Source organism: Corvus brachyrhynchos, unplaced genomic scaffold, assembly GCF_000691975.1.
Source record: "Corvus brachyrhynchos isolate BGI_N302 unplaced genomic scaffold, ASM69197v1 scaffold94, whole genome shotgun sequence".
Taxonomy (NCBI): domain Eukaryota; kingdom Metazoa; phylum Chordata; class Aves; order Passeriformes; family Corvidae; genus Corvus; species Corvus brachyrhynchos.
The window spans coordinates 2284957-2308421 of record NW_008238330.1 but is presented as its reverse complement, the minus strand read 5'-3'; the positions used below and the strand labels follow the sequence as shown (position 1 = coordinate 2308421).

The window sequence follows — 23465 nt, the reverse complement described above, 5'->3', positions numbered from 1 at the left end:
AGCACTGATATGAGTGCTGGCATCTGAATAGGTCTTGCTGTCTAAATGGATCCTGAGAGGCTGTGGACAAGAAAGCTTTGGGTTTGCTGGAATATAAACAGTGAGGTAATTTCTATGTCAAGAGTGAAGAAAGAAGCCCAAAGGATTATAGATTCAATAGGTGTAAGATCTCTTCAGTGGAAATACTAGATAGTAGGATTTTTTACCCTTAAAAGGAATAAATAATGCCAACCATTTGCTATAACTTCTTCAGGAAACTTGAGGACCACAGCCAAGAATTTCTCCCTGGCAATAGTGCAAAAGGGAGTGTGTGTGCAGGCACTGAAGCTTGTAAGTCCCTGCATGAGGAAACTACCTTGGTTTTCTTTAAGTGTGCATACTGCTTATCACATAAATCAAGATAATTCCTTCAGCTGAGGAGCACCAGCTCACTAACCCTAGATGCACTCTGGCAGTCCAGTTCACTGTGTAAATCTAAATGTAAGGACTTAGTAAGCAATAAAGTCTGTCGAAGTCAGTGATTTATTTTTCACTTGGCCTTAACAAGCTGCTGATGCTGTTCAGCACAGACAAACATCTCACATCTACCTAAACTCCACTACAGCATTTATTATCTCAGGCACTCCTTCCTGGCTGTTCCGAACCACTGCAGTGTGCTCTGCATTGTTAAATAACTTTCAAGCTGTTCTATTTTCACCTGTGTTAGATTTTTCACCAGCACAACTTGCCTTATGTTAGCACACGTTTGCCTGACCCTCAGTCAATTTCAAGTCCTCTCATTAAAATCTCTATTTGTGCTCCCATACCCATCTCTTGTAATGCTCCCTCTTCCAGCTAGCCCAGATTGAGAAACCCTTCTATGAGCATGCTTCAGGGTGTCTTTATGTCTTGGGAAAGAAGACTTGGATTTTCAAGGCTTGCTGATGTTGAAGAAGAGGAAATGTGTGTTCATCTCTAGAAAACAAGCACCTTCTGGAACACAGGGGACAGAAGGTGGTGGGGGTAAATAGCACTGCTAGGATACGGGGATGGAAACAAAATGGTCCTACCAAAAGCCAAGGGAAGCTGATTATCTTACCAGGCACTCTGTAGCAACCACTCTTACACAATGCTGGATGCTAAGAGGGGCAAGTTTCTTATGAGTGCTTTTCTCTGATAGAAGAACTACATGGCATTCACATAGAGATATGCCAGGAGCATAAATTGGTGGGACACTTGAGACAGAAACCCAAGATGATACAAAATGCACGGAGAAGCAGAAACTTTCTGCTGCAGCCACACAGAAATGGTACAAACACAAGATTGGTTCCTCCAAAAGAAAAAGCAAGAAAAACTGTTTCCCTGATCATTGTCACAAGTCTTTCCATCCTCAGTTATCCCATCCCTTTCTCCCTACTCTCTTTTCAAAATATCAACTGACTATACGCAAGGAAGGAAGAAAACAGCAGACCTGAAGTGTCCCAATATACCTTTAACATGGCATCTATAATGCAGCCATAGCCCCAAAAATAACAAAACCATTCTACAATCAATGCAAAAATGAGTCCCAGGTGCATTTTTTGAGCAATAAGTTGAATTCTTAGTAACAAACAGCAAAGTATGCAAAAGAGCAGAAAATAGGTTTAAAACAATAACAGTTTACACAATGGAAAATGGATCCAAAAGAGAGTCTCTTTGGGCTGCAGCTGTGTTAAAAAATGGCTTTATAAGAAAGAGTTATGGTCTGATACGGAGTTGTGGGGAATTGCTGCCACATATTGGAGAAGTGTTGGCATCCTGCAGCTCAGCATAGCAATCGCTGCACACCCATCCATTAGATATTGGTGTGACAGACAGCTGGATATCAACAAGCCAAAGAGCAATGCAGCTTTTACCAGTGGAGCCAACCACTCAGCTTACCATGCACACAGCAGAGCCATATGCAGCATCAAATGGCAACGTCAACATCAATTATTTACTAATTATTATCTATGCATTATTGTTAATAGGCCTCGCTTTGACATTTGCAGGGATTCTGCCTGCAAAGAGTGATGCAGTTCCCAGGGTGAAGTGCTTCTGGGCTCCATTCAGGATGAATATCCATTATCCTCTTGTCCTTTTAGTAGTGATGAGAGGTATTTACAGGAACAATAGGACTGACAGGAGACAATATCCTTCTTTAGGAGACATTAGTCTGATTTTCATGGTACAAAAAAGCCCCACAGGTTTAAGGGCAAGCATAAGAAGTCTGAGCCAGATGGTATTCCAGCAGTAACTCAGCATCACAGTATTTGCACTGTGCCTAGAGTCAGACTTAAGATGCTTTTGGAAGATGAGGCTGGTAACATTAATCACCCTTCAGATGTCTGCTGTATTCATAGCTCATTGACAGAGACCTTGGGCCTGTGCTAAGATACAGTGAGCAAGTTATCCACTTCTTGCAATCTCCAAAGCTTAGGATAAGATTTTTTTAATCTTTTTTTTATCTTGAGAGATCCCAGTATAGACAGTCTTAAGAAGGTAGAAATATCCTTGCTGTCAGTATGCACTATTACTTTATTACCAGCTAGATTCATATGCATTTCAAATGAAATGTGAAATCTCATAGCTAAAAATAAAACAAAATTATTATATTTCTAGTTGAAGTAGCTGATAATTTGGTCTTGTTGCATCCTAGCAGGATATAATCAGATCTGCAATTATAACAGTGTAAACCAAGTAGCTCTAATAACTGTCTTTTCATGCAGCCATTCATACTGAAGCAAATTAAGACAAACACAGCATGCTACAGCACCTTTTTCAGACCACTAGACCATCCTAATCTAATTTATGCTGGTAACCTTTAATTTTAACTAGGTCAGTTCACTCTCTGAAACCATGGAGAAAAGTAACCTGACAATGCAAAATTATTAAGTATTGGAAACAGTACAAATCTGAAATTGTATGTAAGAGAAGAACATTGCTCAAATAAAGGTAGCCAAATTGTGTGAAGCTGCCACAGGAAAAAGAAACTCATTCTAGAAAGAAAAAGGGAATTACTTGCATTGGGTGAGATCCAGCAAGCTATTGAACTCAGCAGGGGATCTTTGTCTTGGTTTCAGCAGGCTTTGGCTTGGAGCCATTGTTTCTCACAGTTCAGAGAATCAATTTGGTTTTTTGACTCTTGAGACTGAATTGAACAAGTAATACTTATTTTGATAATCTGGAAACCCTGCTTGACTGACTCGAGGATGTTTAGAACAACTGTGTACAGCCCACCTCTACTGCTGGCTTTGTTGATCTTTACTGAGTTGGGATCCCCAAGAACTCTTCACTCCTTCTGCTGCCCCCTGCTCTCTGAGATGCGTGGAAGGGTAAGGTACCTGATGCTGCTTCTTCCAGAGACTCTCTGGAGCTAATACTTATTTAAATATTCCTAACTTTCAGATTTTAATTAAATCAAATGTCAGTGGAATTGTATTGTTTTTGGCTGGTTCGATTTTAATGATTTTAAACTGATCCTTCACTTTAATGAAATAATTATATAATGCAGGGATGTGTGGTACTATTCATCTGAATTAATAACATGATCATTTTTTGTGCTGTCATTCGTTGCCGAAGAGGAAGAATATCAAGCAGCTTTCTCAGTCTGCAGATAAATGAGGCAAAATTCTCCCTGTTTGTGTTCACTGATATGCACTCTCCCTTACAGACCATGTCTTACCTACCGTGACTATTCTCCTTCACACATCTTACACCCAAAACTCATGGAGTCTATTTTGTTTCTGGCTGAAGAAGCTGAGTTAGCTTTGTGAGGGCAGATGACCATTTCCTGACTGCTTGAAGCAATGCAAGCAGAGTTTAGAAAGCTTACTCAGTTACAAGGAATGAAACATTAAAGCGTTCTGTTGCGGGCAGTCAACAAAAATGAATTTCAAGAAGCTTTGTGAATTAGGCGAGTTAGTTAGGATAAAAAGCTGTTTAAAGGAAGTGGGCATTTAATGCTGACATGAAAGGACAGGTCAACAGGTAAAGAAGAGGAGATGGCAGCAGTGTTTTACCTGGTGGCATTTTTTCAAGGGCCTCTGTACTTCATTTTGGCTTTCATCCTTTTTCTGTAATTATCCTGTATGCAGTGAAGTAATTAGAAAGATGTTTTGTGCTTTGGTGTGGCTTTGTAAGGTGTTCACCTCCTGCAACAGTACTGTCTTTATGAGGGGTATACACTCTCCAGAGAAATTATGTAGAAACCACGAGGGGCACCCAAGGGAAAATTTCCCCTTGTCCTGGCAGCCACACACAATATGTGTCACACTTTTTTAGATTTTCATCTCTAACAAGGAAACAGAGTCATCGAAAAATAGACAATTTTGCAGTCTGGGTACACATGGAAAGCCCTGTTTCCTCATTTCACCTGAATGTGGTCAGCCACTCTGTACAGGTGTCACGAGGATGTACCTGAAGGATCAGATTTCTTCCTTACATCAAGCAGAAGTATTCTCAATCTAGTCTTATTACAACACTGTATACAAAGATTGCTTTCCAGAGCAAAGCAGAAAAAATTGCCTCCTCTAGTGTGCTTGGCCTAACAACTGATTACCACTCCATCAGTGCTGAGACCAAGAAATTCTCTCTACTCCCTCTCGAGGTCATGCCTTCCTCGCCCTTTTTACTCCATCACACTTGCCTGTAGCCAGTCATCCTCAGCCCTAGGCAGCTTTGGTTAAGCTGGAATATGCTTTTAGCCCATATTCTCCCAGTCTCTGCTGTTTTTACTGCACTTATTTGCCTGAAAGAGGCCTCAGGATCTAAGGTCTCCATTGCCACCTCTACATACAGCACCCCACATTAGCCCCAAAGGAGGCAAATGAAGCTGCAACTCCTACACCTTAAACATCAGCAGACCCACTGGCAGTCCTTATGGGTCTTCAGGGCACATTACCCACCCAAATGAAGGAGCTCTCCAGACAACTGTCAGGTTTGGCATGGCTTCATACATCATGCATCGACCAGAAGTCATTTATCTGTTTGTATGCCTTGGTTTATCAATATGTATTGGCTACAACCATTAACCTAAAAGGGATCTCCTGACTCATCAAACCTAGTTTCTTGCTATTTCAAGAATCCCACTCAGTTCAACCATAAATTTACCAAAAGACATTCTTTCCTCTAATCAAATTACGTTGAAAACAGGGAAGAAATTGTAATTTTAAAACCCTATACAAACTCATCACTCAATGTTTGTCTGCTAGGAAAGTCACCTCAAATCTTAATTATCTTTCAAAACAAATACCCTGCAACTTTTTCGCCATTTTACCAGCCTGTGTTTCAGCCAAGGTGGGGATTAATGGGCTGTAGTCCACAGTCCAGAATGTACCTGCGTTAGCACTACCCAGTATGTTACAGCAGTTACATGTAACCTTGCTTCAGATAACTGAGAGGAGGTGTCTTTCTAGGGTTCTTCATCCACATCCAGTATTTTCAGGGTTTCTTTCAGGATGTTTTTTCAGGATTCACTGAGAGAATTCCTTATTATCATGCCTCCTTTCAACCTGAGCTGCCATCACTGCATTATCAGTTTTTATTTGCAGAAAGCTGGAACATTTTCCATTCTCTGGAAATGTTTGCGGTCTTGCATTGAAATTTCCCACAGTCTGTCAAGTATTTTTTTCCCTAAAATCTTCACCCAGTAGTCTGAAATGTAAGTAAGCTAAAATGGAAACTTTCTCAAGAGGATTTTTTTCACTCTGGTAGATTCTGGTTCCCGTCTTTTATAACCCATTACAATGTTTTTTTTGCAACATTGGCAAAGGTCCGGTGACAAGATATGAGGAGATGTGAACCCTGTGTGTATATGCTGTGAGTATCTGGGGAGTTGGCCCAGTCTGTGCATTTTTGCGTTTTTTTTCTAATGGTAGAAAGTCTCTCTTTACTGATCATGTATGATATGCAACTTTTACTGTCCCAACTCTCACATTTCTGATCTCATTTTCAGAACAATGCCATTACTTTTTTTCACCATTTGTAAATATATCTATTCCTACTCCCAGCTGTAGCATGTTCTAGGATATAGGTAGAAAGAAAGCATTTTGGTTCTGCTGTGCAGCTGTTGGCAATGTCCCCTTAAGGACCATTCTTGTATTTTTAGAAGCAGATCAAACTGTTGAGCTTGGAAGGAAGAACCAAAAACTTCTCTGGATGCTGGAAAGAAGCAGAGACCCAAGTGAAGTGTCAAAGCATGGGTGAATCAGGATATGACAGAGAGAAGTGGAGGAACTTGCAAAAATTTCCTAAGAGGATGGAGAAAAGTGGATGAGCAATGAAGCAGGAGGAGGCCATGTTCCAGAAAGCCAAGAGTAGCCCTTGTAAGTGTATTTTGAATGTACATTTTTTATGGTTCCAAGTGCATATAACCATCAAACCCTTGAAGTAGAGGGAAATATTATCTTTCTTTCAACTTCTTATTTGACAATCATTTACTGTCTGCTTTTCAGTTATCCTCTCTCCCATATTTTTCCAATAATGCTGTGAAAGGAAGAGCACAATCAGCCTAAGCCATTTTTATGAACTGACTTGTTCAGTCATTTTCCTTTGGCTAACCAACAAGAAATAGATATATGCTTGCAAATCCATCTGGTAAGAATCTGCACTGAACTTCATGACACCTGGGTGGGAAGCTTAGAGGCTTAATAAAGTACTTCGTAGTTACATACATTTCAAGAAGTTCTAACATCAGCCATAGGAGTCTCTAAAATTAAATCCTATTCTTTCTCTTTCAGTTCCTGATGACCAGAAGTGGTGGGTAGCTACACAGATAATCCAGATGTCTTTCTGACACACTTTTGACTGAGCAGAATTTTTGTTAATTCAGCAAGTTTATGCCCTTAGGTCTGGGGAAAGGAGAAGGAGAGGAAAAAAGCATGACTTTAATGGTTCAGTAAGAACCAGTGATAGAACTGGTATGACACGTTTCTGTCCTTAGCTGAGCATTATGAAGTTCCACTCACTTCAATTTATATTCTGGATTAGCCCAAAATGGCCTCTTGATGGGAGCTTTCCCCCTTTTAAAGGCTGCAATATTATTTTTCCTCTTAATGCCCCACATCTGGTTGCATGAAAAGAGGAATTCATTGTGTGAACAACTGGATGCCATTTCCCACATGGTGTAAAAAATTAATGGTTTGAAGGTGCTAGAGGGCTTGGCCCCTGCCTGATTAATTTTTTGAGTCACCCCATAAATTAGTTCTTAAGAAATTAAATGCCATTGTCCATCATCCCTGGGAGATAATCCATAGCTGATCTGGACAGAGGAGCAAAGGAGAAAGATCGAGAGTCATCTGTCCATATCAAAATCATATCTTAACAACTTTCTTGTGTTTGAATTCACTGAAATTTCAACTATAATTCATCCGAGACACCTCCAAGATACTTTTGTCTCCTATTGTTGTTAGAGGAGATGATTAATGAATCTCGACTTGTTATGTAAAAGTGAATAAAGCATTTGTTTCTTGACTTATGTAAGGAGCAAGGGAGCTATCATAACTTGCCACAAACCATATGGTTCTCAAGTGCATTTCTATCTTGTACATTTTTCACTTTTAATGAAGTCCAGATCAACTGTTTGTCTGTCAAATGTTTTTGCTCACTTGACACAGGCCTACAGTTCTAGTGCAATTTCCTTTTTTTAAGGTTCTCTTAGTATTGTCACATTAATCTAAGTGTATAAGTAAGACTCCAAAACTCCTGCGCATTTCATGGCTCCAAGCTCTAGCCAGGTTGCTATCAAGTTTATTAGCTGCCTCAGCTTAAGCAAGACCTTACTTTCTGTCTCTGTCCCATTTTCACACATTTTTTTGAAGGACTTTTCCCTAAGTGCTGGTGATGCTTATTCCAGGATTACTTTATATTTCAAGCAATCCTCCTGACTGTGACTAATTTTGTCACAGTAGAAGCATTTACCTCAATTTCTTCCTTCTATTTTTTCTGAGTGCCAGCTTCCTGGTTTTAACCAATTTTAACACTTCTTTCCAGCTGCCTCAAGCACCATAAAACAAATGAGAATCCCTCTTTTTCACCCAGCTTGGCACAGCCCTGTGCTTACAGTGTTGGCTGTAATGAGGTCCCATACTCCTTACTCTTACAGGAGTTTCCTCTTCTCTTGCCAGTGCAAATACTGTGATGAATATCCCAGGCTTCTCAAACCAAACTTGTCTCGACTCCCACACTGAACTCTACAGCCTGTCTCCAGCTACATTTGCCTGTTAAACTACACACAATCCCTCTGTCACTCCCTAGGCCAATATACCTCAGGCTGGCCTGAAACTGCCCCACTCATCCCTGTACAGAAAAAAGCCAGCTGTGTCCCACTGTAAGATGTACTGCTAAAAGCACAGTCAAACACTCAAACAGGTCGCCTCAGAGGCCAAACCCCCGGGCATCTCTCCCAGACCATGTACTTGGTGCTGTTGGACACATGCACTGCTGCTCAATCAAGCCTTGAAAGAAGCATGCCCTGAACCTGAGCTGGCTCCTCATGGATCAGAAAAAAGGTGCTGCTGATGCTCAAATACAGCTGAGCATTTATTAGTTGCTCCAATCTGAGATGCCCCATATACACTACATACATATGGATACATGAAGGGTGCAGGGCTGCTCACATGCCCCATTGTTGTCAGGGGGTCACGTCTCTCTGTTCTAGCACACTGACATCGCTCAGCATCGCAGGGACGTAACCAACCTATCCCACCTTTGATGTTCAGTGTGAACAGATGCAAACAGGCAAATATTTTCAAAGAATGAAAAGGAAATGGCTTTGATTTTCTAATCAAGCATCGATTGCCTAATGTCAGTAACATTGAATGCAAGGGTGTTTTTTCAGCCTTAGAGTATTCTTTCTTTTTTCAAGCAGTCTGATCTAGTCAAAAGATGAACGAACAAGTAATGACAAGTTTTTACCAGGAACAAAATAAAAGACCATATCATGCATAGTCTGCTAAAAATGACTTTATTTTTTCCTCTAAGAGTGGGAATTCTACTTGAAAAATATTTCAGAATTTGTGCCTGTATGAATTAGAATTAACTTATTTACCCACAGAGCCCTTTCCACACAGGGTCAAATAACTAACAACATAATTTGTCTTTTCTTTGATCAAAGTTTAATCAAACAGTAACCATGGGGATGTGAGGATATAAAGGCAAAAAAATCAAACACCATGAATAATGCCTCTTAATAGAGATTCAGCAACCATAAAAAAATAAATAGACTGTCACTGTTTCTAGGTTCCTTGATCCAAACAGAAGAAAACACAAGATTTTACTTGCATTGCTAACGTCACAAGATTGCAACTAGAAGAATACCTGGACATTTGATGTTGTATAGGAATTATTATTTTTGCCTAATTGCTGTGTTCTTCTGGAAGAGTGAAAGGTGATTCCCATTTTTTATTTCCTGCCCCACATCTGTCAAAAATAAATACAATTCTGTATTAGAGAGAGAGAGGTTTAAGTTACACACTCAAAGGCCAAATCCTGCAGTCCTTATTCAAAGGAAAATATTTCCTCACTGCATTGGGAGATGAATCTAATAAGCTGATCTCACTTTTGCCACACGAACACATGTAGAAACACAGAAATCCTCAAGCTTTGTCCTGAACACTGAACTGCAGACTCAGCAAACAAACAGCACATAATTATTTGCTCAATTACTCTCGGAGCACAACATCCCATTACCCTTGAGCTGGCAGGAGAAGGACAATGCTCAGTTCTGATTTTTTTAATACCTTTTTCCGTAATTTTATAATATTGCTGAATCTTGGCAGATCACCATGGGACAGCAAATATTGCCTTCCCACTTCAACACATTTTAAAAGTTTAAATCTTAGCATGGACAAAAGAATGTATGTTCCCCAGGTAATGCCTCAAAAAAAAAAATAAAGGACAAAACCCCCGCAAACCACAATGTCCTGGAAATTTTCCAAACCTACTTGGTCTGAGCCAAGTATCTGGTGTGGAAAATTACACTCTAAATGGTTAAGAATTGCTAGAAGCAATTGAAAACAGCTTTTCCCAAAGGAAAGTGTTGGGCAACCTTACGGATAAGCGATCTTACAAGTTCTGCACTAAACTAATAATAAAAAAAAGGAATACCAAGTAAATAATGCTTTTGTTTACGTTGTTCCTATCTCCTCCTGAGATGATGAGTGTTAACTGTTTAATGGCTTGCTACAGCTACTCAAGTAATAAATCAGAACTGATGGCTTTCCCTTAGTTGTGAGATTTCGTTGTCCACATTGATGCACCCACCCTCTCTCACTTCACCCTCCTCCAGCACAGCAGAGGGGACACTGTGCAGCTCAGTCTCATTAGTAGCCACATCCTGACAGCAATTTATCCTCTAGCTTTTTGAGGCGGGGGGAGGATAACAGAGTCGGGCAATTTAGTTTAATTGCAGTAGGCACACAGAAGAGCTGCACCCTCCTGCCCCTGCTCGTCTTGCGCTGCTCCAGAAAAGGGCTGCTGCCCTGTGCTGCTCTGACACGAATCACCCCCAGCCAGCTCTTTGCCTTTTATTCTGCTATTTATTAACTGATGCCCACAGATAATTCCAATGTACTCTGGCCTCATTATAAGAAGGCAGACTCTCAGTTCAGTAATCTCCCAGGATAAAAGAAAACAAGAAAAGAAGAGGAGAAAGTAATTTATGTAATTCAGGAATTATGGCAAGGCTTGAGAAAGATGGGCCGCTTTCTCAGCTCCTACAAAAGGCATCCATGGGCAGAAGGATGACTGGCCATAGTCAAGATGTGCCTCAGCCTGCCTTGGTTAATGCCTTTGTGGTAGCAAACCCATAGTTTTCATTGTTTCCTTCCGAGCTGGGCACTGTCTCTGTTGTGCTTGGTCATGGCACTGCTACAAAGAGATGGTTTAGCACAATGGTGACACCCTCAATTATAAAGAAATGGGATTATTACTGATTTCAAAGTCAGGATTTTATTTTTGCCTGATCTTTCTCTTGTTCACCCTATAAGCCTTGAGCCCAGCCTCCCCCAGGCAGCTGCCCAGAGGGTCAGAATGCAGAAAGCCATCACCTTCTACTGCTACAATGGCCTCCCTCAGAGAAAGAGAGAAAGGGAGAAAGAAGGAGAGTGAGAAGGAGAGAGAGTGAGAAGGAGAGAAAGAGAGAGGAAGAGGAAAGGAAGAAGAGAAGGAAGGGAAGGGAAGGAAGGGAAGGGAGGGAGGGAAAGAAAGAAAGAAAGAAAGAAAGAAAGAAAGAAAGAAAGAAAGAAAGAAAGAAAGAAAGAAAGAAAGAAAGAAAGAAAGAAAGAAAGAAAGAAAGAAAGAAAGAAAGAAAGAAAGAAAGAAAGAAAGAAAGAAAGAAAGAAAGAAAGAAAGAAAGAAAGAAAGAAAGAAAGAAAGAAAGAAAGAAAGAAAGAAAGAAAGAAAGAAAGAAAGAAAGAAAGAAAGAAAGAAAGAAAGAAAGAAAGAAAGAAAGAAAGAAAGAAAGAAAGCAAGGAAAGAAAGAAAGAAAGGAAGAAAGGAAGGAAAGAAAGAAAGAAAGAAAGAAAGAAAGGAAAGAAAGAAAGAAAGAAAAGAAAGAAAGAAAGAAAAGAAAGAAAGAAAGAAAAGAAAGAAAGAAAGAAAGAAAGAAAGAAAGAAAGAAAGAAAGAAAGAAAGAAAGAAAGAAAGAAAGAAAGAGAGAAAGAGAATTTATCTTTTACCAACCTAACAGTCTTAAAAATTAAAAGTGGGGGTACTTTTCCTGGAAAAGCAGCAACCTTAAATGGTTGCCTTTTCAAGTTCAATTTCAGAACAGTAAGTTGTAAAAGCCCTGGAGCAGGGTGAAAGCTGCCATGTTTGCAGAAGCTGAGCTCACAGCAGTGGCTAAAACCCAGGCCCCACAGCCCCACTCTGCAGCATGCTTCCCGCCTGCATGTGCCTTCCTGACTTGGTGAAGCTCTCCCGTTAAGCATGAATAATGAACTGGTTTGGGTTAAAAATAACTTTCTTTTTCCCCTCAGCTATTTTTTTTTTTTTTTAAACCAGATCATCCTCACAAATCCAGTCCACAAAGCTGCTCTGCAAATCATTCATCTAGCAGAAAGGCTGCTGCCAAAATGCAAGGGCAGAGCAAGCTGTCCTGGGCTTAACACAGCAGTTGATGGTGATCCTCTCCCAAGAAAACATTACTGCCTGCAAAACCCCTCAGGTTAGCTGTACAGAACTACTGTGGGGCACTTGGTCAGAGGAGAAACTGCTTGTTCACTGCTTATTATTGCTTTTTTATTGAGGCCATTACTCTCAAGTATCCCTCTCTTCATCTAGTTCTGCATCTAAAATGAAAGATAGACTCACAATGTCTATGTTCAAATCCTCCTTGCATCCACATTATGTGAACACAGCTGCAGCTTTTGGGAAATGCCAGGTTGCACAGCCACCCTTAGGAAGGGCCCAAGCCCACCCCCTCTTGCATGGCACTGCCTGGCAGAGTGGCTGGCCATGTTTCCCCTTTCAAGACACCCATCCATATCCCACCTGCACTTCCATGCACTGTAAGGCCTTCCCTAGGAAGGAGAGGGGATGTGTTTCCAACCTGCCTGCCCAATGTGCCTGTGCTAAGCATAGAAATCTGTGGAGCTGTGCTGGGAGATGTGATAAGCATGAGGCTGCTTTCTCTGGCTCCCACAATGATTTAGAACATGCCTTCTCATCTCTTCATGCTTATCACTTCCCAGTGCCACATCCTGGTTCCCTCTTGCACCTTATGAAAGCTTTTGACCATTTTTCAATAACATCAGTGTGCATATTCTCTAACTATCCTCTGGTTTTATCTGTAGGCAATTATTAGACTGCCTCTTTCTTATCTGTCCTTTCCTCTACTTCTAAATATGTCACCCATCCCAATATCTGCTCTATCGTACTGGCTTTCTACTACCTCTCTCTCCCTCCCTTCAGTCATGTATAAGCACTGTCTGCTCTATGCAGCAAAACGAGGGGAGATCCAGACTATGAGTCTTTTTTCTTCTTCTTTGCTATTTGCCATTTTCACCTTGAGTCTTTTTCTAAGTCTACTTGTAGTGAATCAAACCCTTTCTCCCTGTATAAGGATCTCTTTGCTGGAACAGCCTCTGGTACTGGTGGATTCCCTATTGCCTTTGTATAACGCCCTTCTCAGAGGCTGTACTTTGTTATCCGATGTGAGGCCAATTTAAATATCCCCTACTGTACAAATATCTGTCACACTTCAAAGGTAGGTTGTAAATCTTAAAGCAAAAGCGACTGTACTGGCAACTCATAACTGATACTGCTTCAGCTAATTTTACAGGAGAACTTCCTTTATAATATGTGCCATTTCTGGCCAGAAAGAATATCCAACATCCAGCACCTGGTACAATTGCTTATTCTCCCCTGCAACAGCACTGCTTCTTCAAATGTTGTATTTTCCTTTTTCATCCACACACACTATATTTTCCTGAGGTGAGGCAAAACACAGGACTTCCATCTCAATTTTATAAAAGTCATACTCTTTCTTTACTCCTATGCCATTAAACACCAAGCAGCAGTGTTATACTGGAAGTCATGAATCCATTACTCTTAGATATGAGCAAATGCACTGACTATGCTCTGGGGTAATTGCTCACACTGAAATAGTCTCTCATGTATGTTCACTGTTAGAATTGTATTCAGTTCTAGTTCCAATCCTCACTCTGAAGACACACAAAGTGAGCAGAGTTTAGTAAACTCTGCCCAGTCACCAAGTTCTGCAAATGAAGGGATTTAGGAAGAAGATATTGATTCATTTCAGCTGGGATTTACAGTGGCTTTATTGCACCCACAGCACCTTAAGACGCCGTCACTCTTTGGAGTACCTGCAATCAGTGCAGTCCTTTTCATAAATACCACAGATGAAATTATGCTCCGCTTTTACAATTTATCCAAATGCTTTTTGCCAGACTTTTGCAGCACGTATACCTCAAACTCAGGTTTGAGGAACTCAGAAATTAGTTTATCTGTATGTGGCTGCACTAAATACAGCTCAGCATTTTTCTTTTCAATGTTCCTCATGTCCAGCATATTTGTTTGAAACCAATTTCTAACTCATTACCTTTACCTCTAAATACCTTTGGACACGTTTCCCTAACAGGAAGTCTGCTTCAGCTTTGCTTTGTGCTCTGATGTTGTAAAACCATGCTCATTTACTTTAAGCTTGATCTAGAGCCTTTGTCCACTGCCTTCTGGATCCTTGAAAGTCAAGAGCTTTGCTGTTCCTACATCTGCCTCCATTTTCAACACCACACTGTGAATCCTCCTGTTAATGACACACAGGCATATTGTCCCTCTTTATACACATATGGCTCCAGGGAGCAATGCTGTACCTTTAGCCAAGAAACACTTTTCTGTCAAGCATCTCTACTTTCGTGTCTTGGCTGAGTGGTAAACAGGGTCAATCCCGAACTTGGGCCAGCTGCTCTACACTGAAGCTTTTCCTAAAAGTGCTATCAAAGCTCCTAAGTGTGAAGCTCTAATTCCTAAAAAACATGGCTTCTCCCATTATTCTCAAGCCCTTAGAATATCCTGACCCATATCCAAACTGACTTTTTTTTTATTTGAAAGCTTCTTGCTGAGCCCTTCATTAAGCCAGTGACATTTCAGTGTTGAAGCCTTCTGTGTGTAGCCTCAGTCAGAGCTGTCTCCCCACCTTCTGTCAGTGACAGCTTCCTTTTCTATACAGGACACTTAATTGTCTCCCAATTCCAAGTATTTTAGTCCAAACTCCAAATGTCATCTTCCTTAAAAAAAACCAATAAAATAATAAAAAGCCCCACCTGGCTGCTGGCAAGCAGTTTGGTAAGCTTGTCAGTACTGATTCCAGTTTCAAGTTGTTTGAGACATTAATCTTGGATTACTCTGCTAAAAGCTGTAGCAGGCACATCAAATATTGTCCTTCATTATTATACTTCGTTCCACTCCAAAATCACTGTTGTTGACAAAAACGTGTCTGTAGCTTGAGAAACCTACATTTTCAACTCCAAATAGCACATCTTTCTTTGTCTGCATCTTCTGTAAGAGGGTTTTCCTCTATCAGCATGTCAGGTCCACACTCACAGCTTTTAATCAATCAGTTATAATCACACCACATTCAAAACCTGCCTCTCTCTAACCCCAAATATCGAATATTCCCATGTCACCTCCTATCCTTCCAGCTTCTCCCACTGTAATACAAACCCTACCTACATTACATATGTATTTTCCTATCCTCTTCATTCTCCTTGTCTTCCTATTGAAAATTTCATGAGTGTTTGTATAAGATGCTAAAAGAATTTGACAGGTGTTTTGCTTGCATTAAAAGAGAAAGTATTTCTAGTAACCAATCCTATTATTACATTATGACTAGAGGGATAATCATATAAGCATTTCATGCTTACAAGCATTGCTTTTAAGCAACATTTTTTCCTTTTCTTTTTTTCTTTTAATCATCTTTTTAACTCAATAAAAGCAGGTGAAGTAAAGCCCTCAGTTTCTATACTGACAATATGTGATGTCAGATGAACTTTTCAAAACTCTGCTCTCTCCCCATCCTGCCAGATTTAACTTCAAAAGGACCAATGCCAATCAATCCAAATGCTTGGAAGTTCGCTTCTCGAGGATTTCTACCTAAATTGTTTAATACAAAATGTTGTGTTTTCTTTTAGGAACCACAAGGAACAAACAACTTTAGATAAATAATTTCATAAATGGTGACACAAAGTTCCATATTTATTATGTTAGCAGTTTGTCAGGTAACATCTCCATTTACAACTAACATGTTTCCTTTCGCTGCCAGCATAACAGGTACACTCTGTGATGCAAGAGCAACCTGACTCTTGGTGATTCTTTTGTCAATAAGATGAAAATGTAGCAGATCAGACTCTGCTTCCAAATGAACTTGTGCACAAGGGAGCTTACTTTCATCCTACAATTGGTTGTTAATTAGGTATGTTATACTAAGGAGACCATAAGGCTCAAAGAAAATCTTACAGAATTTTTGTAATTAATTACAAAGTATATTTAAATCCACAGCTTGAATTAAAATATACAGAAGGAAAACCTTTCTTTGATAAATTTCACACTACTAAGGTAAGTATTTGAATGATTAAGATCTGGATTTATGTTTGGGGGCATAGATCCATCATTATTATAACCTTTGGTAGTTTCTAAATGGTTGAAAAATATTTTTGCTGCTGTTACATGATGCAACAAGACAAGCTTGAAATAATATCAAAATAGCATGCTGCTACCAAGTGAAAATACTGTCCAAAATAAAACATTTTCAGAGAACATGGCAAGTGTCTCCAGCACAGTAGTTGGTCATGGGCTCTTACCAGGACCTTCCCTGAGGGTTGAGTAGCTTCTCATTGCTGCTTTCTACTGCAGGTCTCAAATGGGAACACTATGTGAAAAATGACTTAATTTTTTATCATCTAAAATAGAGAAAGGGGAATGATACTGGTGAAATCTGTTCTGGAAGTTGTGATAGAAAGCACACCAGAAAGAAAGTACCTGCAAAAGTATGGAGAGGCAAAAATAAAGTGAGAATTAAAGAAAATGGATAAGACAAAGAAGGAAGCAGCATGGGAAGTCAAGAACCTTAAAATAAAAAGGATTCGTATATTTTTAGTACGTAAATATGTTCAACTCACAGGCACAATTCAGTTGTAATTCCAGTGCAAAATAGGAGGAGCATTATGGTTTCTGTCAAGGTCTTCATAGTGCAAGCAGGGAGCCCTGTTTGTTTGTATGTGCCAGCTGAGCAGATGCAAGCAGAATGTCCTGTATCATTTCCCATGCCTTGCTCCCCACCAGTGAGGTTCCCTCTGCCATTGCTGAGATGCACTCTCACTGGCTTGAGTGTGCTTGCACAGAGACAGGCATGATGCCAAAGCAGCAGTAGACCCCACCTCTCCAGCACAAACTTACCCCTGGCCTTGATGCCTTAGGTTTTAATTTTTATATTTTTCAAATCCTGTACTGCCTAGTGTGTAATTCTGAAGTTTCTTGTGGCCTGTTACTGTTGTCTCATGCTGGGTAGACATAAAAAAACCCTCCCTAGGTTTGCTCTCCAAGGACACCTAGATTGTCCTAGGCCCCAAAATATCTAAACTATGGCCTCTGAAGAGGAGGGCAAATCTGGGGTAGCTACGTCATTAACTGGGGTTGTAATTGGAGGATTGATCCTGATACGCAAATGGACCAAACTTATAAAAGTGTGAAGAACTCGTGACCCAGGGTCCATCTTGGGTGTAGTCTTTTCACTGCTCAGGGTGGACCTTTGAAGGCCTTTCAAATAAATGCCTACCTTTATTCCCTTATTCTTGTCTAGTCTGTTTTTACATGGCCATCTCAGGCATCAGCCTGAACCACTATTTTCAAGGTTAGGATAAAATCTTTAGAGAGGGTTATTTTAGAGGAAAAAATTCTGATAAGTGTAGCATCTAGGTAGCATACATAGTAGAAAATAATTTCAACAGCATGATAGTTTCTATTTGTAAACACAATTGCCCCCCACCAACACAATTACAGCAAAAATACTGTATAGTTTGGTCTTCAGGATATTGATTACAGCACACATTGCTCCTTTCTTCATTGTGGTCTTCAGAGCTCTATTTTCCAGGGTGGCACTGAAGATTTAGCTGGCATGCTTACAAGATCTATAACCCCATGGTTTACCTGTCATATGTGTGGCTCAGAGTTAACCATCCAAGGGAGAAGTTGAGCAAAATTTTTTTCCTACCGCAGCTCTGATGCCTGGCAGAAGTCAGGCCTAACACAGTGATTTTCTGTTTATGAACATTTTACATTGCTCAGCCCTTCCAGTACTAGCAAAGCTCAGTGTCCATGTTTTCATGTCTGCCTCTGCAGCCTCCTCACCCCTGGCAGCAGCTCGCTCCTGACTTCTGGGAAGACCTGGGATTTATTCCCGGACAGGAAAGCTGAGGTAGGGACTGGAGAATTAAGTATTTCCTTTTATTCTAACTTTAAGAGAAATGTTTGGATTTCTGCATCCTGTAAACTGATCATTTCTATGTGCCTCATATCTCTGCTTGCCTTGTATTTATCACCTGGTCAATGCATTTCAAACTTCTTCTCAGGTGGCCTCCAATAGAAAGGATTGTAGATATTGATCCTCAAAGTCCCAGGGGACCTACAAGTGCTCTTGTTTATAAAAAGCTCTATCATTAAAAAAAAATATTTTCTGCTTCAGTCAAATCATATGAAGTCCACCATCTTCTGTCTCAGCCCCTTTAAGCAGAATTTCTTCTCTGGCTGTAAATGAGTTCAGTGTATACCAGCGACATATAAGTGATGTGGCCAAATTCCCTTTTCCTTTGCTGCAGCCAGGTGCTAGGCTGCTAAAGAAGCCAGGACTGCATCAGGCTGCTATTTAAAACCTCAGCCAACTGCTTCACAGCTGGATCCTAAAACCCAACCTGAAGAAGCCAAGCACCACTGTGCTAACCTTACATGAGATAAGGTCTTCGCTGCTCCCATCAGATCAATACAGTCCCCTTCTCCTGCTCCAAAATCTGCAGGTGTTCCTCGTGTCTGAGGCCACAGAAGGACCCAGCAGCCCTTTCGCTGGCCATGACATTGGCAGCTACACGATTTCTCTGAGTAACCCTTCAATATTCACAAATAGAAGAAATGAAAGGGCAGCTGCTTGTGCTTCCTCAAACGAAGAGCTCCTGGCAAGTCTTCCTAAAAGCATCAAAACCCAGAAAAATAAATTCAAAACATGTTAATTCTCTCTAGCTGAAAAAACCCTAAACCCTAAATTATCCAGTAGATTAATTTTCCCTTCTTATTTTTGTTATTTCCAGTCAGCTGGTATTTTTCCCAAATTAACATACTGCTCATGTTTTTAGATGAATTTAAAACTCAGATCTTCTTCATACTGAAACTCACATCTGCTAAATTTGTGACAGCAGCTTTAACACTGCACATAATTTTAATTCTGTATTAGGAAGAAAAAAAAAGTGAATCTGAGCTAATAAATGTGTCATCCTATGTCATCCTTGCTGATAAGAATTAAAACCCACACTGTTATTTAGGACACAAATAATTGGTCATCAGGCAAATGTCAGGGCATACCCAGCTCTCTGCCCAAGCAGAATACATCTCAGGTGGTGCCAGGAGAGCACTTTGCACCAACAGTAGTGTTAATTTGATAAGGAGCACGCTAGTCTGGGGATGATGTCTGGGGAGGAGCCACTGCCAAGGGTTTCCTGGCAACCCCAAGGCTTTTGGAGGTCATTGACCCATTTCACGCATTTGAAAAGGAGAGGAAATCGCTTCATACCTATCTGGAGTCCTACAAGTTTTGTAGAAAAGCAGTGGGCTAGAGAAACTAAAGATCACAGCCCACTGGGTCTATCCTGTGGGAAACGTTTTACAAGGAACTTTCCATACAGAAAAGGGAATTAAGGAACCAAAGGCACAAACATTGTGGCAAAGCAGCCTTCATTAACTCTGCTGCTCATAGAACAACTTGAATTTGACACTGGGAAATTCCAGCCAATAATGACACCTTCAGCTCAGCAAAAAGTCTTAGATGAAGACAGGGGAGGTTTAGAGTCTGTTCAGTTACATGTTATTCAACGCAAAATCATGCTCTACAACAATTTTGAGTATTGGGATATTTTTATCTTGCTGTTATATAGAAGAATCCAAAAGATAGCTTAGGTAAGGAAATCAGCTGTGAAAGTGAAGAAAATAATTGCCTTACAAAGGGGCTGAAAGAGGAAAATAGTGCAGTTTTAACAGTTTGTATTGATCAGGTGAGTTGGTACTTTATTTCCTCTTTTTTTTTCCTGTAAAGAATACTCACAGAATATGCAATAAAGTAAGTGCTATTTCTCACAACTTTCCTCATTTTAGGCCCTGACTCTATTTTGTTTTCTGGCTTGTTTTTAAAGTCGATGGAAATAATTAAGGAGGCCCTTAAAAAACTTTTGGTTGCTTTTGGTTGATTTCATCCTTAGGTTTGTGTTGATAGAAAACAAAACCGATACTTGTTAAAACCTAATAAAAGCATTAGGTTTTTTTCCAAAAATATGATTAAAAAGCACCTAGGGAACCATGTTTTGTGATGGTGCTTGGAGGTCAGTGGAAGTCTTACAAGAGTGCTGCCACATGAATTGCCAGGCTGCTTTGCAGCATGTCCTCAGCTTGCTGTGGGCACGCACTCCTCCTCTATCAACCCTCCTAACGTGAAACAGTGGAAAGCCAGGCACAACCAAGAGCAACTTCCATGCATGAGCTCTGGCAGACGTATGGTTAACAATGAATTTGTGTGTCCAATTTATAGGGAGCCTGTCCCAATGCCCTGAAGCAAGAAAGGTTTCTGGGTTAGGGTTAGGGTTGGGGTTAGGTTAGGGTTAGGTTAGGGTTAGGGTTCTTGTATGGTTAGGGTTAGGGTTTAGGTTTAGGGTTAGGGTTATGGTTAGGGTTATCTCAGAAAAGAGGAGAAAATTATTGTAATATAATTTAAGGCTGCTGTGCATGGAATTATTCCAGGCTTTCAGAGAAAATTTACGTTGCTGAGCGTAGGCACAGGATACACATTGTTCCTCTTCCCAAAGCCACTTTTTTCTACACCGATTCTGTTTGTCATCAATACTATCAGCTTTTTCGATGCTGCACACCCACAATATTAGAATATTTTCCTGTAGCATAAGCAATTACAATGAGATGCTGCTATGCATGAAAGGAGGAAAAACAATTGGTGTGCTGTTGGCTTTTCCTCACTACATCTCTTACCAATGACCTTTGTCCTCACAGATTGTTCCGGATCATCCTATGTATTTCTGGGATGGTACATCCACCAGTTCTCCCCACCTGCCTGCAGCTGTGGCACAGTTTCCTGGAGAGATCTGATGCAGGGCTAGGTCAGGCCTCAGTAAGCCTGCTGCTCTTTCAACCTTCCTATGGTCTCAACAGAGATCTTCTTGCATTCTTCAAAGATTAACTCACCAGATCTGTTCTTTTGGCCAGAATCATTTATGATTAGCATTATGCATGTCCCTTCCTCCTCTGAGTTATGCTGTTTTCCTGCAGGGCCCTAAATAACTGAGAGAAAGCGCTATCCTGCTGATAAGGTCAAGAGTATTTAGTTTAAAACCTGCAGAAATACATCTCACCACTGTAAGGGGTCCAGGATCACCTTTACTAATACCAGGAAAGGGCACAGGTTGAGACAGGTAGAAGCAAATCTCCAGCTGCACAGACTAGTGAAGGCTTCACATACTGATCTGAGATATTCCAAATGACACTTTACTCAGCTGAGAGGTCAAGACTTGTGCTTTGGCTGTCTCACAGAGGAACACAGAGACACGCCACTGAGATCAGCACTACCCTGCCTGGCATCTTTGGAGGTGCAAAGAAAGCTATGGACACTTACATGATTCCCTGGCATTCAGGATGGTGTTCTGATTCTCTCCTCAGCCCAGTATTAGCCTCACAGATTTTCTAGACCACTGATGGTTTCAAAACACTTTGCCACACTTTGAAATACAGCATTACATAGATGAAAACAAGGAAATACCTCAGCACTTCTTTGCATACAGTTGGCTTTTCAAAAATGTTTTCTGACTGCTTTGGAGACTCAGCTGTTGAACACACTGAGAGAAGAAAAAATGCACCTGTGAAATGTTGCATGTGATAGGAAAGAGGAGAAGCTGCTGGTTTTCCGTCATTGTGCAGTTCCCCTGATTCCCCTTCCCTTCTCCCCAGAACAAAAATGGAAAAGAACACTCAAACTGGGGCAAGAGGGTCTTTTAAGTAGCATCTGAAGTCACCACCAATCCAAGGAGCAGTCTGCTCCGTGTGTATGCACAATGTCTGGCTGAAACAACTAACAGAGCAGAACTGGTCACCAGTTTTTAGCAGTAATGAAAAGATTTCCATTAATCTCAGCTATAAATTGCAGTCAGATGGAGACAGCTGGGCTCCCACACTGCAGCACCTTTGTTTTCTACATGTCATTTCAATAAATGTCATCTGCTGGCCCTAAAATTGGTTTGTTATAGGTTGTTATGGGTTTTTTGCATCAGAATCTGAATTCCCACAGGCTTAAGAGGAGATCCAGAGTCATGCTGGCCCATAGTCTGAACTGAGGATGCAAAGCTTAAGGCAGTGAGAGCTGTTCTGTGTCTGAAGCCTGCTAGTACACCTGGCATTGAATGCCAAAATTCTACCATTCCACAGGCCAAAAATTTTGGGGGCTGTTAAAATGGTCATTGCCGATCTTTGCAAAGTCAAGCCGCTAGTACTATCATTAGCCCAGGATTTGTGCTCCATGGGATCTGTTAGATACCATGCCCTGATTAATCATTTTCTTTCTACAGTGGTACCAAGCTGGTAAATTGGGCCCCAAGGGGGGCAAAATATTAAAAATTTCCAGGTTTGCCTTTCATCTGATTTTACCCATAAATGCAGCCTCTGTGTTGTCCCTCATTCCCTATTCCCCATCCTTTCAGTGTCCCCTGACTGTGGGCCTTTACCTCTCTGGCTTATTTTAAACCTCACTGATGCAGAATACCAGTCAGAAGGAGAAGGGTTGGTTGCCTGGGGAAAAAAGAGCCAAAGAAGACATTTTCATCTTTTTCACAGGGACTGATGAGTGGAAGGGTGAGTTCACAGTGGCTCTTGCAGCAATGTTCCTTTGTTCTGCCTCTATTAAAACAGACATTGAGAAATAAAAATCATAATTTTAATTTCTTGCCTATCTAAATCATTCTCCTACTACTTCAAACCCCTTTCTCACAGACAACAGTCAAATTTGCACCCATTGAGCAAAAACTGCGCCTGATAGATTTTTTACTCTTCTGTGTTTTTCTATATTTTTTGGATAGATAAACAAGAGCAGCAGTTTCTTGAGATCAAAAAAGAACCAGGACACTGACATAGAACAAAACTGCTGTTTTATTCAAACTGCTTTCTGTGGGAGAGAGAAACTGGCTACTGGAGCTACTTCTGAGCAACCAGATTGTCACGAGGTTCAGAAATACATATCTGGGGAAAATATGTATCCCAAGCACAGCTGAACAGTAGAGGTCCAGATGTCATTCTTTTTCCATTCCAGGAAAGGGGAAAAGGTTTCCTACAAAAACATATTTTTTCCCTGTCTCAGGAAAAGCTGTATTAATAAATAAGCATCACAGTATGAATCTCTGCCCTGGCTCCATCTGTTAAGCTACTACAAGACTCCAGAGAGAGTCTTCACACAAATAACATAAAATAGAAATGAAGAGTGGCCTGGAATTTATTTCTCAGAGCCATAAAGCCAGGAAAAGCAGATAAGTCCATGGTGCCAGGGTAAGAAACATACCCTGAACCGTTACATTTGCCTTGGTTCCTTCTCTGTTGGCCGCTAGTGTACAGACAGAACTTACTTAGCGTTGGTCAGATTTTTGACTGACCAGGTCATGTTTTTTCCATTAAAGGGTGAACCACCAAGGAGTCACAACACAGTT

The 23465-nt window shown here is 40.6% G+C and overlaps 1 long non-coding RNA gene across 8 annotated transcripts in view; it reads left to right on the top strand.

Moving 5' to 3' along the window:
- LOC108446829 overlaps nucleotides 1–23465 on the top strand; it is a 67814-nt gene that overhangs the window by 7680 nt on the left and 36669 nt on the right. For 5 of the 8 annotated variants that reach the window (XR_001862141.1, XR_001862137.1, XR_001862142.1 and 2 more), the window contains exons 2-3: nucleotides 6107–6323; nucleotides 17854–17929. This is a non-coding gene — a long non-coding RNA (uncharacterized LOC108446829). The other 3 variants (XR_001862140.1, XR_001862143.1, XR_001862138.1) reach the window with 3 other exon arrangements.